This window comes from Trachurus trachurus (genome assembly GCF_905171665.1).
Source record: "Trachurus trachurus genome assembly, chromosome: 24".
Lineage (NCBI taxonomy): Eukaryota > Metazoa > Chordata > Actinopteri > Carangiformes > Carangidae > Trachurus > Trachurus trachurus.
Window position 1 is genome coordinate 10,927,724 of NC_139910.1, and position 17,474 is coordinate 10,945,197.

The window sequence follows — 17,474 nt, forward strand, 5'->3', positions numbered from 1 at the left end:
GCCATTTGGGAGATGTACTCTCTCTCCCTCCCTCTCTCTCTTTTCATCCCTGATCAAACCGTGTCGTTTTTTGAAGGAGACCACAAATTAGATGAGTTTATACACACCCACTCGCTTGTAACCCATGGAGGCTTCCATATGAGCTGGCTGGTGTGTTTATTCAGATGCCATTCATGCACTGGGTAATGCAAAGGGGACTTTATGCAAAGGAGAGATAACCACTGCTAAAAGCCTTCTGTCATTCTCTCTCTCCCTCTCTCTCTCTCTTTCTCTCACCCCTCCCTCCCTCACACACTCTCTCGCACAGGCAGACTGGTGGAAAGATAGCATTGGCACAGGGAAGGAAACCATGGAAACGAGAAGCTGATGCACTTTGAATGGTAAGACCCTGAAAAAGAAGACATTCATTCACTTCAGTCGCCCTGTACTAAAGGCTCATCTCCACCGCATTATTCTGAATGCTACAAGTTTATTTTAACACGCTTGGCTCCAGAAAGTCAACAATGTTCTCACTTCATCTGCCTATTATGCCAGGATGACTGCAGCTGAGGATGTCTTAACACTTTGGGAAGTTGAAGAGGAGCCTCTACAAAAAAAAATACACAGAGAATATGCAATATACATATATATGGGGTACAGGAGCATAAACCCATTCCTCTACCCAAGCTGCAGTTTCACAGCATTCATTCCTGCAAATGCACCATACCGTGTGCCTCACTTGAGCCCGCAATCATGGCAGTTTTGACTTCAGTGTATTTACATTTCCCACTTAGGGCTCTGCTTCAGCAGTGCCTTTGAACATAACAGCATGCCGAAGTCAGCATTGGCCTATATGACTTGAGCTGTGCTATCAATGAGATCCCTAGGACCTAAGTGGGAATACATTCTTCAGAGACGACAATTAGTCAAGTGAGACAGTAATTAGGACCTCTCTGCACACTGTCACTTCCAGTTAGTGCTGACGGATGCCCGCAAAGCCCCCCCAACCCCCCCTCCGGCAACTGCAGTCAGGCAGATTTACTTCTGGTGCAGCACTCTGACTTTGTAATGTGACAGCCATCTGTAACTACTATCTACCACGGTAATACTTTTCCAAAAATGGCATGGTAATTTAGTCAGTCCCATGCTGGTTGAGTACTACGGTAGATGCTACCAGTCCTGTGTTCATGCATCAACTTTAACTGTGACCACATCCCCAATTACCACGGCAGCACCAAGATACCGTGCAGCATTATTACAGTAACAACCAATTTGCCTTGTTACGGTAGTACAGAAGTCCCATAGTTAGCATTACAGAAAAACTAATACTGTGCATTATTATCAAACAAAATGCACACCTGCTCATTATGAGTTGAAAATCATGCAAAAGGGAAGAAACTGTTGTAAAAGCATGTTTTATCATCACACGTAAGGCACGCTTTTACAACAGTTTCTTTCCTGCAATAGTGACACTAATGGCAAAAGCAAAATACCATTAGTCCTCTTGACCTACCTACCTCTGTTCATGGACAATAAGAATGGGAAATGTGCAATATCCTTACTGTAGGTGCACTGTAAAGTATCTGTTTTATAGTTATTTTTATTTACTTATTTACTATTTTTTCTTTACTTTTTACTGTTTTCATCTATGATTGTGTGCACTTGTTAAAGTTATCATTACTCTTTTATGCTTGTCCTCTGCACAAGAATTCCTCTGTAGCCTACCTTAACAAATGTACAAAATAAACTGTATGTGATACAGTAGCTATAAGTGGAGTGGAGGCTATCAAGGTGCAACAAGTAGCCTAATCTGGCAACTGAGACAGTGTAGCCTACAGTTTAAATTTACACAGGCAACACAATGCAATAATTGCTTCAATTAAGAATAAGGCATCACGGCACAAATAATGTGAAATAAACTTGAATATTTAGCAGGGAAATTATTTTCAGTTTCAGCTAAAAGGTCGGTCTAATGCACTAAATGTTTGCTAGTTCATTTGGCGTTAGCTAGGTTAGCTTTGTTTGTTGGGACGTATGAGGCTTTCTTGGATTTTTAATGCTACAACACCTTGCACATGAAAAAGATTTTTGTAACAAATTATCCCATCAAGATATGAATGGACCATCGGTCCAAAAGGTTGCTCACCGATACCACCGTTGTGCACTGCAGTGACGTAGGTTCAACCAGGGTCCAACTCAGGTGCGTGGCTGCAGGCATGTTTACGTTTCGGATGGAGTAGCCTATACAGGAAGTGTGGGTAGGGCAGGCCGATGAGGACAGGTATCCCGGAGCATTGTCCAATCAGATCACTGGTAGGCGGGGCAAAGATTTGTTACGATTGTAACCTTTTTCCATCTCAACTCAGACTATTTAAACGTTGAAAATGGAGGATATGGACGATACATATCGATAATGAAATCAACATGAACAACAACACAGCACATTAATGAGGAACATTTAATCAAAAGGGCCAAAAGTACCCTACTTATACAGTACATGTCTGGGGAGGCTTTTGTGTGGATGTTACTTTGTATATTTGGTTATTACCATTATTCAGGTTTTGAAAAATAATAATTATTCCAAGGAGCCACTTGCTGAAGCCTACATACCTTACTAACAACAGAAGCTCATTAGAATGAAGGTCATAATCTCTGATGACCTGTGAACAGAACATGTGACCCCATTGTACCTGAAAAAAACAAAAACAAATTTAGCCTCTGTGACCCATTTAAAGACTACAAGATACAACCACTTTTACAAAGATCCATTCAGCAGTGCCACACTTTCTGCTGATCACAGGATATGATGTAACGCTGCCAGAAATGATTTGATTGAAATAATAACCACAATTTTCGATAATGGAGGACTATTTTGTGGGGCTGTTCAGCACAGATTGATATGCCTCATTTCTTGCATCGTGTCAAGTTTTGAATCATGCATTGGTTTTCATACATTCATAAATTCAGTGTGGCATCTGTGTCAAAGGGCATCTTTATTGTGATATAAATGCATCATGTTAGGGCATCTGTGTTGCAATGTATCATGATAATCAAAATCAATACTGGTGATTACCTTGACAATTGTGACCCTTCCGCCCCCTTGGATACTTGTAGCTTAGGTCTCTAATGATACCGAATGGATCTTTTTCACAGCACACATTTTTGGTGCGTCACAGTGGGAGAAGTGCAGTTGTAATCAATAACAACTGTATTCCATTTGCACCAGCAGTTTCAAATCCCTGCTACTGTCCATGCTGGTTTGCTGTCATATCTTACTGGGACATTTGATGGAATTGAGCCATCGCTAATGCTATTAGTTCCCCCTGGTGCTTTCCCTGCCATGACTAAGTCAAAATGTCTGCTGTGTGCCGTCTATTCACCATTGAATAAAACCTCTGCACACCCACACAGGTTTTCACTTATTCTGTCTGATTAGAGCTCTACTCATGTCGAAGATAGGTGGAGCTACGGTGGAATTACAGGAGCTCACCAAACCTCTCAAACCAATAAAAGTGTCAGGCACATTCTTTACACGCCCATGTAGCATGAGATGGGGTCTAATCAGGCAGAGTGAGGGGAACACCTGTGAGCACCGACCACGGTTTTGTGGGACCTTTAAATTGGCTCCTGTTCAGATTTTACTCACACTATATATCTTAAATTAAATCTCTTTCACTCTCTGGATCCATAATTTTTAATTAGTTTTAGTGAAAGATAGCATCATAATTTCAGACAAGAATGAACAGGGCAATAAAGCATAATGTTTCGTAGTCCTACAGGGCCCATATCCATCTGCACAAAAGTTCAAAAATAGAAGCCAACAGACTGTGTATCCAACATTTACAAATGATGGTGTTTATTATTACGCCATCTCTGTCATGATTTAAACACTACTGTAAAGGAAATGCCTATATTGTAGTGACAATGGATTCTCGACTGTTCCAAAATGTGTCAAATTTGACCCAGTTTCCTGGTGTAAAAAAAGAAAAAAGGAAAAGTCTGAATGTCCATAGAAACTTCCCAAACCTCTCATGCAGCTTCTGTCCCTCTGTAAGCCCACTATGTTCCAAATAGTCAATAATTTAAAAAGATGATTTTTTTTTTAATTGTATTTTCTCAGCATCAGCAGCATTATCTATAAGAGAAACATACAATACTGAGATTTTCTAAGAATAACCCCAAATTGCAATCAGACACAAGTGAGCATAAATAAATAAATAAATGTTTTTCTTCCCTCCTTTATTTATTTTGTATGAGTTGTTTATTTCTTTGTTCTTGTCAGGAAAATAAATGCCTTCTGTGCTTTGTGGTTTCAGATCAAATCATACATATTCACAAACACCAAACAACACAAACACACACACACACACACACACACACACACACACACACTTGCTCATACATACACAGCAGAGAGCTAGGCTGATTGGATGGTGGACGGCTGGAGTTGTTATTACAGAGCATCCAGCAGAGTCTGGTTTGCAGGATAAGGACATCCTTACAGGGCATTTCTCAGTGTGAATGATGAAGAAACAGCCCCCTGTGTGTGTGTGTTTGCATGTATGCGAGTGCGTGTGTGTGTATGTGTGTGAAAGAGAGAGATAGAGACAGAGAGAGACTGAGAAAGCCGCAGAGAAAGTCTGAAAGAAAGGAGTAGACAGAATGTGGACAGATGCATCAGTCTGCCTACATATTTTGGCCCTCAAATAAAGATCTTGGCAGTGCTTGCTAAAAGTGACTTTCCCCATTGGAATAGTCAGTGTCAAGAACTCGCCTGCAGAGAGGGAGACTGGAAAAACAAGAGAGGAGCTCACAAGACTTCACAAACTGTTACAGGATAGCTGCCAATAAACTTTGTTCCCTGCAAAGACGTCTCCATCTTTGGCGTCCGTGAATATGAGTAGGAGGAAGGCCCTTTTGGACAAAGACATTGAAGCGTATAAGAGAATGGACAAGAATGGGTGATTTGTTTACATCTGGGGCTTTGTGAATGGTTGCCTATAGCAATAACTCATCAGTGTGTTGGTGAATTCTCACCATTCAAACCAGTGACAAAAGACACAGAAACCACCTGTAAAAGTGACCGCCACCATCACATGTCACCATACAATGTAAAAATGTGGCCTTCACAGTAAGTGATAACAGGAAAACACAGGGCAACATTTCAGGTGTGTAATATACACTGTACCACTTGCGATCACAGTCTCAAAAACAGGGAAGTTTGGGAAGGAACGCATCAACTTTTTTCCATCAGAAAAATCTGCTTCACATGCAGTTATACACCTGAATTTTTTCCTCTCAGTGACGGGTTGTGACAGGCAAACATCCCTGACATTTCTGGGCTTCCATCTTAGTAATGCAATCCACTCTCTTTCCACGAAGATCCAGGGATCAACTGTTGCAGCTGGGGATGAGAGGGCCCGGCAGTCGCCTCAGACATCCAGGATCAGAAACTCCAAACAGGGATAACAACCTCTCAGCATTCAATGTTTTCAATCAAGGGATCAGCTACTGTGACTGGAAACAAAATGTCCCAGACAGCTATCACACAGGAGTTGCCGGCAGGCAAAAGCTGGCACGACTAATATGGCTTTTCAGAGTGAAAATAGCCTGGTATTGTTCTCACCTTCCGGAAAGGTACAGGCATAACGCTTTTGTCTTGTTCATCTCTCAGGAGTCATGCTCTAATAGCTTTTCAGGCTCATATTGCTTTGGTAAGGGGGATTTAAAGTTGGTGTTTCACTACCCAGACACTGTAGTGACGGAGGCTGAGCTATTCATTTACACGTAATTCAGCATGAATCAAATTTATACCATAATAAATGTGATAAATTTGTGTCTTTAGATTAAATGGCATTTGACGCATGGATTTGAGAATTATCAAATTGCCTGGTTGGGGATTTATTAAAAATAACTCAAGGTACATGGACTGTGCCTTCTACAGCTCAAGTGCTTTCATGGGTTGCCAAGACTGCAGCAGCACCAAAATATATTGGACAGATAAACAGCAATGCTAAAAAGTGTGACGAATTTGTCTTTAAATACAAGCACTGGTTGTTATGTGGTTGCGTAAAAACTGTGATAGATTTAAGGACACACAAGATGTGTTCAATTGCAGGAAATGTAGCGACTTTCATCCCCTAACTATTAATGTCAGTAACAGAAAGACATACGTCTCTTTTCTTTTTGCTTATACACACAACAGAATTCATTGTGTAACACACAAACTATACTGCATTCAGAATTCTGAGCATCACACCCACAAACACATGCAGACGCCTCTCTGCCTCTCTGACTGACAAAATGGTCACTTCGACATATTCAAGTGTCAAGTCTTAGATTACTCGCTGTTGTTTCTCCTCCTTGCACAAATCCCCAGGGCGGTTTTAATAGACAAATACTTGTTATAGAGGTGCTCGGCATCAGCGCTGAGCCCTGCACAAAATCCACCCTTGCGGGAAAAATGCTGCCACCTAAGCCTCCGTCAAAACCCAGGGAAAAATATGGATGTGAACCAGCAGATAGAGCGTCAGCGAGGAGACATTAAGAAGAGTTTGATCTCATTTATGCCCTCTCTGTCTTCTGTGGGTGATGAAATGAGGACGGTCTCGAGCGAGGTCAGTCTCTCTCCACTCCTTTCCTCTCGTCTCCTTTCCTTTTCTCTCCTCTCCTCTCCTCCACCATTAATCATGTCTGTACACACGAAAATGAGCTTAACCCTTCCTCTTGTGCCGTGCTCCACTTCTACACAAGGACATCTTGCTATAGCAGGTATAAGTTGGATCTCATGCGTGTTTTTCTCCTCTATTTACAGCTAATGGACACCTCTCAATCTTGATCCAACTTGATTTAGTGATGAAAATATGCTCGACGGGGCTTCATGCTCCCTTATTAAGGCTGTCACTCTTCCCTCTGCAGCCTCATAACAATTAGCACTTCCATAAACCCTTTTGTCAAACACTTAATAGAAAAAAAATGAAATTGAGGGACTTATCCTCACCCCCTCGAGTCCAACATAATTCCACTGACAACTAAACTATGCAGGGGAGGGCTGAGTACATAATATAATGTATATACTTATAAAGAAGGGAGAGAAGGAGAGAGAGAGAGAGGACAGTGAAAAAGAAAATAAAGATGCCGAGGGAGGGAGGGAGGGAGGGAAAGAAAGAAAGAAAGAGAAGTAGGTAGAGCATGAGTAAAGAAGAGAGAGGATGGGAAAAAGAAAATGAGCTTGGTTCCCTTTGTGGCACAGTGCCTCACCACTTAATCATCCCCTGGTCTATAAATAGGCCTTCACAGCCATGGAATATTGGGAGATTAATGGAAGAGAATGGAACGCCATAATGCTCTGAAGCTTCAACACTTCTGTTGTACTTCAGTGGTGCAGATTTCATTTTACTTCACCACCACTGGCAGAATTTCTCCTCTTCAGTTTTATCATGAAAAAAAGTAAAGAGGGAAAGTTTAGCAGATTGCATCCAGTTAACTCCCTCCCTTCCTCCCTCCCTCCCTCCCTCTTTCCCGTCTGTCTCTTCACATTTTGCCCACTTCCACAAAGTGTTACATGCATATTGGAAGCTTAATAGCAGCAAAGTGTATATGGGCATAAGGGCAGGGAAATGATGCAGTGCAAGCATTAGCAATAACACTGAAAGAGGACAAGGTTTTCCCCATAAACAGACAGAAGAAAAGCTTTCGCCCCTCATTCTACATTCTGGGCAATGCACTGCAGTTTTTTTCCAGCACCTATCACAAGTGTTCATCTCCTGAGGAAACGTTGATGGTGTTGAGGTGCAGCAGGAATCACCTTGTATCTCCCTGCTCCCATCCCTATGTCTGTGTGTGTGTGACTGTGTGCGCCTGCATGTGTGTGTGTAATTTCAAGGGTTTGCAGGAGATTGTGTGGGTGCAGGCTCACATCAGGAGCATTTGACTTTGAGGGAAACATGGCAGAGGCGCGATTTAGGTCATAGAAGTGAGTGAGGTTGTAAGGACACCAGACCTGCACTCAAAGCTATCACTGCTATAAAAAGAAGAAGAATGCTGGTTGAGAAAGTGGAGACAAAGCATGAGACACTGCACCTGCTATACCTTTGCTTGTTAGTGTTGTCATGCATGTCTTTTTTTTTGGCTCAAATTTGAGATTCACTGACTTTTCCACATTTCCCGCATTGCTGTTGAACAGCGCTGCTACCCAGCACCTCCTACTGTCTGTATATCGTATCATTGCACCATCTGTTGAGAAGACATATGTCTGCATTACTCACACCAAATCATAACTTAATGTAAGCCTGTGAGCCCATTAGTGCCGTCCTAATAAGCTGTGTAGAGTGGAACATAATGAGAAAAGAGATTTGCTGTTTATCAGTATTTTTAATGCTGGTGATTTGTTTTCTACAGTCGTCATACAAGATAATGATTTCAATAATCACTAGAAAGAAAAGATCAACTGATAAAGAACCCAACAGACCCTTTTCTACTGCAGATAATTTGACATTTCATGGTAGGAGAAGCATAGATGTAAATAATAGAATTAATGATGACTTGCATGTAGCTGATTTAGTTTCAGGGTCCTGGTGTCACCCTTGCGTATGACATTGGGGGACTTGAATACAACAGAGCTGTTGTTGCTGTTATAAGTAACATGGGTGATTTTCCAACTATGACAAGTCAAAATTTCTGTGGTAAAAAAAAAACCCCAACCCTATTTTTTTTAACCAAGAGCAGTAATAAAAGAGAAGAAAGATCAGACAAAAAATCAAAAAGATAAGAATTAGGGCTTCTTCTCTTCCTTCTCTTCCTTCTCTTCATTCTCTTCCTTCTCTTCATTCTCTTCATTCTCTTCCTTCTCGCCCCTTTCACTCTTCTTAATCTCCTCTTCGCATTCCTTTTCCGGAAGACAATCACACGGACATCCAAACCGAACTTTGTAGTCACGGCAAGAGTTGTCGCTCTGGTCTTCTTTGCGGCAAACAAATCCTTGAGTTGGATTGTAGCTGAAAAATTATTCTAAGTGGTTAATAAATCGTAAATATATACACCAACACATCTGTTCTAGTTTCAAAATGATCACATTGTAGTAAACATTCAGTATTTTATTAAAAAATAATTAATTGTCATCATCTAATCTTTAAAGGCTAGCACTGCCAGGCTGGATTGAAGAGAAACCTATGGTTATCTATTACCATATTATTTTGATGATAAGATAATCTTGATTACTGTAAATAGGACAGAAATCCTCACGAATAAGAAATAACAAGAAGTTAGTGCATTCATTCTTTTCTTCATCCTCGGAACACACAGACCGTATATTCTCAGTAAAGGCAGTTAGCACCAGAATAAAGTAAGGCACAGCAAGGTTTAAAAGTTTCAGACATTATGTGCCTATTACCCTGTTTCCTCATGGGGCTCATTAAAATTTCATCTTATCTAATGTAAATGTGCATCTACAAAGTTCCCATTCTCTGTTGAAGCAGTAGCTCCGGGCAGTTTATCTTGATGACTTGGAAACTTTGGAAAAGAAGTATTAATGTTGAGAAGTCATGATTGATTGGAAGGTAAATGGCTGCATGTAAACTTTCATGTTCTTTATCTATAAGACAACTTACTAAAGGAAATTCTCCCCTGTTGCGATGGCTGGGGTCATCGTGTCAGTGGTGACAGCTTCGATGTACAGAGGGGTTTCACAGATTTTGCAGGGGTACTGCTTTTTCAGGCTTGCCAAAGTCTCCCAGTCGCCTGTTCCACTGGGATCGTCGCGGTCAAACCAGCCGGTCCAGCACACTGCAGGAGGCAGTAAACGAGAGACAGTATTACTTGGAGGAAACTGCAGTGGCAAAAGCACGATTCTAGATGAATGCTTGTGCACAGAGACAATGAAAGAGAAGAGGAAATCCACTTTGCATGAGCAGCTTAACACTGCATGTGCTAACAAAGTACCTCCTCCGCCACAGAAAGGGGGATGGCAGCTGAAACGAACACGGTAATCATTACACATCTTGTCAGGTTGGTCCTGGTTTCTGCAGACAAATCCCGTAGTTGTGTCACTTCTGACAACACAAACACAGGGGAATACTTAGTTAATAAAAAATAATCTAATCCATATATACTGTATATGCATTGCAGTACAGTATGAATTTGCATAATACACAGTCAAACTACTTATACAATACTTACTTAAAAATCACTTCCCCTGCTGCAGCCACACTGAGCCCAGATGTAGTTTCAACCTGAATGCCTTGTGGTTTAGGACAGATTTTCCCCGGGTTCTCTTTGCGAAGATTGTAGAGGACTTCCCAGTCTCCAGTGCCACTTGGGTCATCTCTGTCAAACCATTCTGTCCAGCATTCTGGGTCATGGTATGTAAACAGAGATAAATTATTGCATCAGGACATCTACTGTAAAAAATACTCTCTGTAATTACACATGTTACAATTTCATCTGAATGAGTGTCACTGTAAACATACAAAAATAAAGAGTGAAGTAATAATGTAATTTTCTTACGAATGTGGGTGGGATAGTAGGGCCAATCTGAATCGAGTCAAAAAAGAAAATTAGACCTGCATGTGCAAGGTGAATCACTGTATAACTTAGTTAATACTATAAATTTCAGAGATGAAATCTCTTACATGGCTTCACTGGAAGGAATGGCAGTGGTTCTGTGTGACAAATGGAAATTCTTACTTTACTAACATGTTGCAACTTCAATAAAAACAGCTGATAAGAAAGTGCCACAGGATCTGATTCAATATTAACATTCATTTAGTTTTCATAACAGTCTGAGAACTGCCCTGCTGCAAACCAGTTTCCTTGATGTTTCCACACACATGGTAATGTATACTACATGCTGGGTGTGAATTTTAACACACTATCCATTTTTATCCAAACACAGTGAAGACACTTACTCAGTCCAGGATATGATTTACCAGTGATGGCCGGCTGGCTGTGGCTTTCTGGTAAAGGTAATCACAACAATGTTACATGGCGCACGGTGCTGACAGATTGCAGTGTCATCATTATCATATAAATGATCGAGGACATTGCAGTTATTGAGATGAACTTACCAAAAACCAGTCCTGCAATGAGGGCAAGCATGAACTACAAAGGAAGATAGAAATTTCAAATATTGAGCCTACAGAATATGACCACCTGCACACATGACCTAACGAATGTAAACAATAGCAAAATGCACATATTTATGGTGAAAAACTGAAAATATAACACAAAAGGTCATACGTTACCAATTTAATCATGTTCGCAGACAAAAGTGGAACCTATAACTGTTTTTAAAAAAAAGACAAACAAAATGACCAAGGGGTGTATGAACATAAAAAGTAGGCCTACATATAAGTAGATATACAATTTCCTCAGTTTGGTTTAATATTCAAATCCAGTTTCACAAAATGCAACTATACAGTATATAATTGTAGTATAAATTATAATATAGCAGAGCACATTACATTGTGAAAGTGTCCTTAAATTAATATAGAGAAATATCAAGGTCAGAGGAGACATAATGTCAAAGACTTACCCACAGAAGCTTTTAGAAGAACACTGTTTGTGTGAACCTCTTCTAGGCTCAATGAACTCTTCCTTCATCCTCGCCCCTTTATATAGAGCCATCCCATGACACAACGAAGAAGATATTCAGTTACTGTCACACCCAGAAAAACAACAACACAATCTGCCATTCAAAACCAACTGCAGTTCAAGGACAGAATGAGTCAGGAAACTTACATTTCATTGTTTTTAACAGGTAGATAATTGATGGAGATACGATATGGATCTCCTCTATTCTTCTAACACACCAAGGGGGTGCATATGTGTTGGTAAACAATAAGTTTAAGAGGTAGGATTCTATTTCAAAATTCTCCAATTACAACATTTAAGCTCATTTACCATAAAACAAGCTCAAGAAAGGGTGTGGCCGTGTAGAAAATGTCCATGAAATGGCAAAAGTAGGTTAGAGGCCTCACACTCTGAGAAATGTTTCTGTTAAGGTGTCTCTGAACAAGATAGACAGATAGATAGACAGATAGATAGACAGACGTAGACTGAAACTTGGTGAACATTTCCATCTCCTTAACCGAAGCTATGATGATAATGAATGTTTATAACTGGAGCAGTTAGCACCTTCTTGTCCTTTACAGAACGCTGGGTGACAGCTGAAACTGCACAGCTGCAGTGAATGCCATAATCCAGACATAAATTTGGCTTCCTCTTGGCAGTTAAAAGCATCTGTCATGCTATCGGTGCAATTATAAAAGGATGATCCGAGTGCAAGTGGCTGATAGGAGTTAGTACATAGCACCTGCACTCTGCATCAGTAATTATTTTAGAAGCTGTTTAGGTGTTGTGCTGTTATATAAGGAGGATGATTTGTCACTGTACGAACAGAACACTCTGATGCCCATTTGGGTGCATGAAGAGTTTTTTGGTTTGAGGTAGTTAACTGAATTTGTTTTGCAAAGATCAATCTGCGTTCTACTTTCTGAACCTTGACAATGGCCATGGACAAGCCAGGATTCATTTCAAACCAGTCAGTCCAGCTCTTTGACTGAAAGAAACATACCGTCAATACCAGGAAAAAGAATTTCAAAGCGAGGTTATAGGATATTTAAGCAGGTGTGTTTACTATTGTCCTCATGTCTGATGAAAGGCTAACGCCTGAAACGTCACATGTGAGTGACATTAAACTGTCACGGGAGCTCTTAACTAGTGTGCGGTCTCCTTTTTTCCTAACCCTCAGGATTTCCAGTAATTCTCACTTTCTCTTCCTGGTTCCACCTCTAACTACATATAATACAGTATCTTTATAAAGATACTTATTATACTTCATACCTTCTTTTACAAAAACCATTCAACTATCTAACTGTTCAGCAACATTATTGGATACGTGCAGCTTTTTGATATTATTCATTATTTGTATTATGTAACTTCAAAGAAATGGCAGCCATGATGTCCATCACTCGCTATCAGATCTACTACAATCTACAATCAAAAATATGCCATAACAAAGAAAGAAATGCTAAACACACATAGTCACACGGTCAATGCCAGGAAATTCACACTTTGAATAGATCTACTCAGGGAAGTGAAGCAGGTCCAAGTGAAAGTGTAAACAGTCCACCTGCCTGAGTTAGGTACACTCCCTAAAGGGAATTTCACCCCTAAGCCTAATGAAGTAGCCTAGTTTTTGTGCCAAAATGTAATGATGTCAGAGCCATGTTGATGATTTGTACAGCTGTACAGTTATTGTGTTTATTGTGGTAACCATGACAGCTGAGATCCATTATGTGTGGCGCTGTAGGTGTGGCATTTTCGTATTGGGTCATTTAAGAAAAAGTGTGAATACCAGGTGTTAAAGAGTGGGTTTTCAAACTTGAGTGTATCAATATGGATATAGCCAACCAAAACATCAAACATCTGCTGCAGATGTAAAAGCCAAACTGTCATTTTTGGACACTATCAAGCTCCACATAGTTGAAGAGAAACTGAATAATCAAGTTATCATTCCTTGTGGATGAGAGTCACCTTTCACATTTAAGTGGCTCATTTAATCCCCTTGTTGATATCCTGTACATATACTGATTAGTGCAAGGTTTGTTTGTTTTTTAAACGTTGCCCTACAAAACTCACTCACAAAAAAAATAGCAAATGACCAACACATGCCTGTAGGCATTGAAGAAAAGGTAAAAGTATCTTGTTTTCTGTATTCTAAATGTAAAAACAAACAAAAAGTTCAGCTGTAAAAAAAATTTAAAAGGAGGAAGAAATGTGCAAAATCAATCAAAAGGCTTCACATGTCAAAGTACTGAGAAAACAAAGTAAAATTATAATAATTAAAAAAAAACAAAAAAACATGGATGAACATGATTATTATGCATTGTGTCGTTCCCACCATCTCGCCTGTGTTTTTTTTTTTCCCATCTCTGATCACTACATGGACTTGTTGTTGTTACACATACAAGAGCCGAGTAGAGCTGCCCCTTTTTTCAGTGTCCATCGCCTGCAGTGGTCGTGTGTGCGCTAATTAATTGCCCTTTGAGAAGAATGGCTACCTCCTTCTGTTCAATAGCAGCTGGGGATAGTCTCTGTCTGTTCATACATCAGCATTAAACTTTGTCATCTGAAGGGGCTGGCGTAATATTTTACACTAAATTGTGCTTTGGACTGGATGCCAAAGTACAAATGACAGCATGGTGTAGACTCATTTATCATCCCCCCACCTCCCCTCTACATACACACACCTCCCTCTATCTCTCTTCCCCTATTCTCTCCACCCTCTCTCTCTCTCTCTCTCTGTCTCTGTCTCCATGGAAATCACTGGAGCCTCCGTCCTCCTGTGGCGAGGGAGCTGACTGCAGACTCTCTGTTGACCATCAGCCCCATTTACACACAGAGAGCTCTGGGATAACAGATTTTTTTGGGGTGGCGCCTCCCGACACTTACTTTCCACTCACTGTATTTATTTTATACATCTAGACAAAGAGGTAGATGCCCTCCGCCATCATCATACAACTCTTGATGCTCGGGGCCAATTAACGCGGCCGAGCAGTGTGATGGTGAATGTGATGTAGCGATCAGCGGAGGTCGGGTGATGAATGAGTGTATACCTTAGTAGTCAACACTGATTTGTACAAGGGCATTGACAAGAAACAATCTTCATCTTGATCCTAATGACTGAGATAATTGTAAGTAATTGAGGGAAAAGAAACTCATTTGGTTTTGTTCTCTTCCCGATGTGTGTTTGCCTGCAGTGCGTGGGCTGCGTTAAACTCTGCCACTTGTTCATCCTACGGTAGCTTTTAAGTAAGTCTTCACTAGATAATCTAAAATCTCACTTTCTATGCTTAATTGTCACTAAATCAATCAGGCTGTTCATTCAGGTAGTTGATACAGATGCTTGTATTGACGGTTTAAAAGGTTGTTAATTTATAAATGAAGTGTTGGGGTTAGTTCAGTCATATAACACTATGGTGAGCCCAATGTCATGCTGTCAGGAATTTGTGTATGAAACAATTTCTTTGGTAAATAAAAAAAAAGTAGTCGGAATGAATTTTCTTAAAGAAAAGTTTGTGGATTAATCAGATAAAGATGGGTGATGAAAACAAATAAGTTGTCAACAAATGCTTGAAATTCAAACTTGTACTCACTGACGTCTATTCCTTTATTCACTTGGGGGAAGTGGAGATGAGTTGAGAATAGGGATGTCACGATTATAGATTTTCTTGGTACGATTATTGTCAGAGAAATAATCTTGGTGTTGGTATCACGATGCATTCATTAATTTCACAACACTATGATTGTGTAATATATAGCCAAAATATACTTACATCACTAATTATTTACACAAACTATTTAAGTATCTATTAAAGCAACACTATGTAATTATTCTACCTTAAAATAATGTTTTTAAACTCATTGAAATGGTTAAAGGATGAATGCAGCCTGAGTGGGGGCATTCATCCTGGTATATTGCATTGGTAAAAAGGTACCTTTTCACACATCCAGCAGACACGGGGGCAACATTAGCATTCATTTGCAGCCGTGCTTCAGGTCACCTAGTGGATTCAAGTCCAACATTCAGCCTCCTTTCAGATCTGCTTTGCTTTCCACCAACTCCTGAGGGAAATATCTGGGTCTTTAGCTGCTCAATGCTCCCCTATGCCTGGCCAGTTGCTAACTCTGCCTTGGTGCTGAGCAGGCAGCGAGCAATGAGTTTTAAGTTTTTTTTGCTAAAAATAGCTGCCTGTTGCAGCAGAAAAAAGCACTAAAAAGAGCAAAGCACCACAACATTAAAGAGGAACGATGCAAAATTTGCACCTTAATAAAACAGCTTCAAAGTAATTGTGATGGTTAAATGACTTGTTACTGGGAGAAGGGAGGCTCTCTGCCTTTTACCAAGCAGCTTCCAACTTAGTGATTAGTGGCAAGTTTTTATGACAGTGAAAGTATGTACTCCAAAACTGAAGTGACCAAAACAGCGACATAGGACCGGACTTGCATAGTTCCCCTTTAAAGTTGCGGGTCAATAACCAAAACATTAAAGCAGAAGTAAGTGATATATTTGTGTTAATACAAGTCTTAAATAGTTATATCTTCCGACAGCAATCACTTACATAGAGTGTTTGGTCTGAATCACGGGTCTGTCAGTCCCTCTGCTCTGCTCTGAGCCGAGGAGAAAACATTTATCGTATCCTACAGTTTTTATCCAATGAGGAGAGAGAACGGCATGCAGGGCTGTGTGTGCAGCCAAGGGACGCCGTGAATGTGGTGACGTAGGGACGAGGACTGTTATGGTGCGTTCAAGGCAACTCGTAACTCGTGTTTTTCCGACCTGTGAAGTTGTACCAGTTTGATCTGGTACGAGTTTGCGGGTCGGAAGTTACGAGTGGCCGTTACTTTCACAGGTAAAACAGGTCGGAAAAACATGAGTGGGTTGCCTGAAACGCTACAAAGTCGTAAGTTGTGACTTGAAGCTGTAATTTACGATTTCAAAAGCCTGCCTGGAATGCAGCATTAGCGAAAACGACCGGATCACTTACTTCTGCTTTAAGTTGAAAGTTTGCTTAAGGAAACTGCACAGTATGAATTAGATGTGTTTTTCTTTTGGGCATCATCTTTCATATTCATGTGAATATAAGGATTATAGCTGCTTTAAATGTAATTTATACACACCAACAGTTCCACTCAACTCCATTGTAACCCCATAATACAGCATGCACCATACAGTATATGTGTGGAATATAAAAGGTGTGAGGTCATAGACTAATTGTGTAATAAACGCTTTCTGCTTCATGTGCCTTACCTGCTGCGTTTAATCTGTACAATCTACCTATTAAAATTTCACATTTAAAGCGTCAACCCAACTTCTAACCCTGAACTAACTGCTTTGAAAACTAACCAGCCCCAACCACCCTTTGACAAATGTATTCACTGCAGAGGTCTAAACCTCAGTCAGCTCCCCATTAGAATAAAACTAAAAGCAGACACAGACATACACATCACACCTAAGTATATATCTATATCTGTTGCAGAACATCATAGCGCCTTTCCTGCTAAAAGCAGCAGAGAGGTACAAGGCCATTCATAATAGCTTGTACATGAAATGTTGCTTACACACACTATGCACAAAGAGATACATGTTATAAAACACATCTTTGACCTTTCCGTGCTCGGCACTCACCTCTAATGAAACGGGTTGTTTAGGGTCATAAACTTAACCATAGCATTAGCGAACCACTTATGCAATTGGCGGCCACTATTGCTGCAGTCACTTCCTGATAGCACAAAGGGTACATTTGTGATGAGGGTTGGTATATATGTGTTGATTTAGACTGGTTTGTTTTCCCATGAGCGGTTTCACTTGTAATTGTTTGTGACAGTGTTCCTGGATGTTAGCCAGAATCATCATGACCTAATAACAGCTGATTGCTATTTTTAAAGAAAGAGAGAGAGAACGCCGCATCGTATTCACGGCATCATGTTGGTTT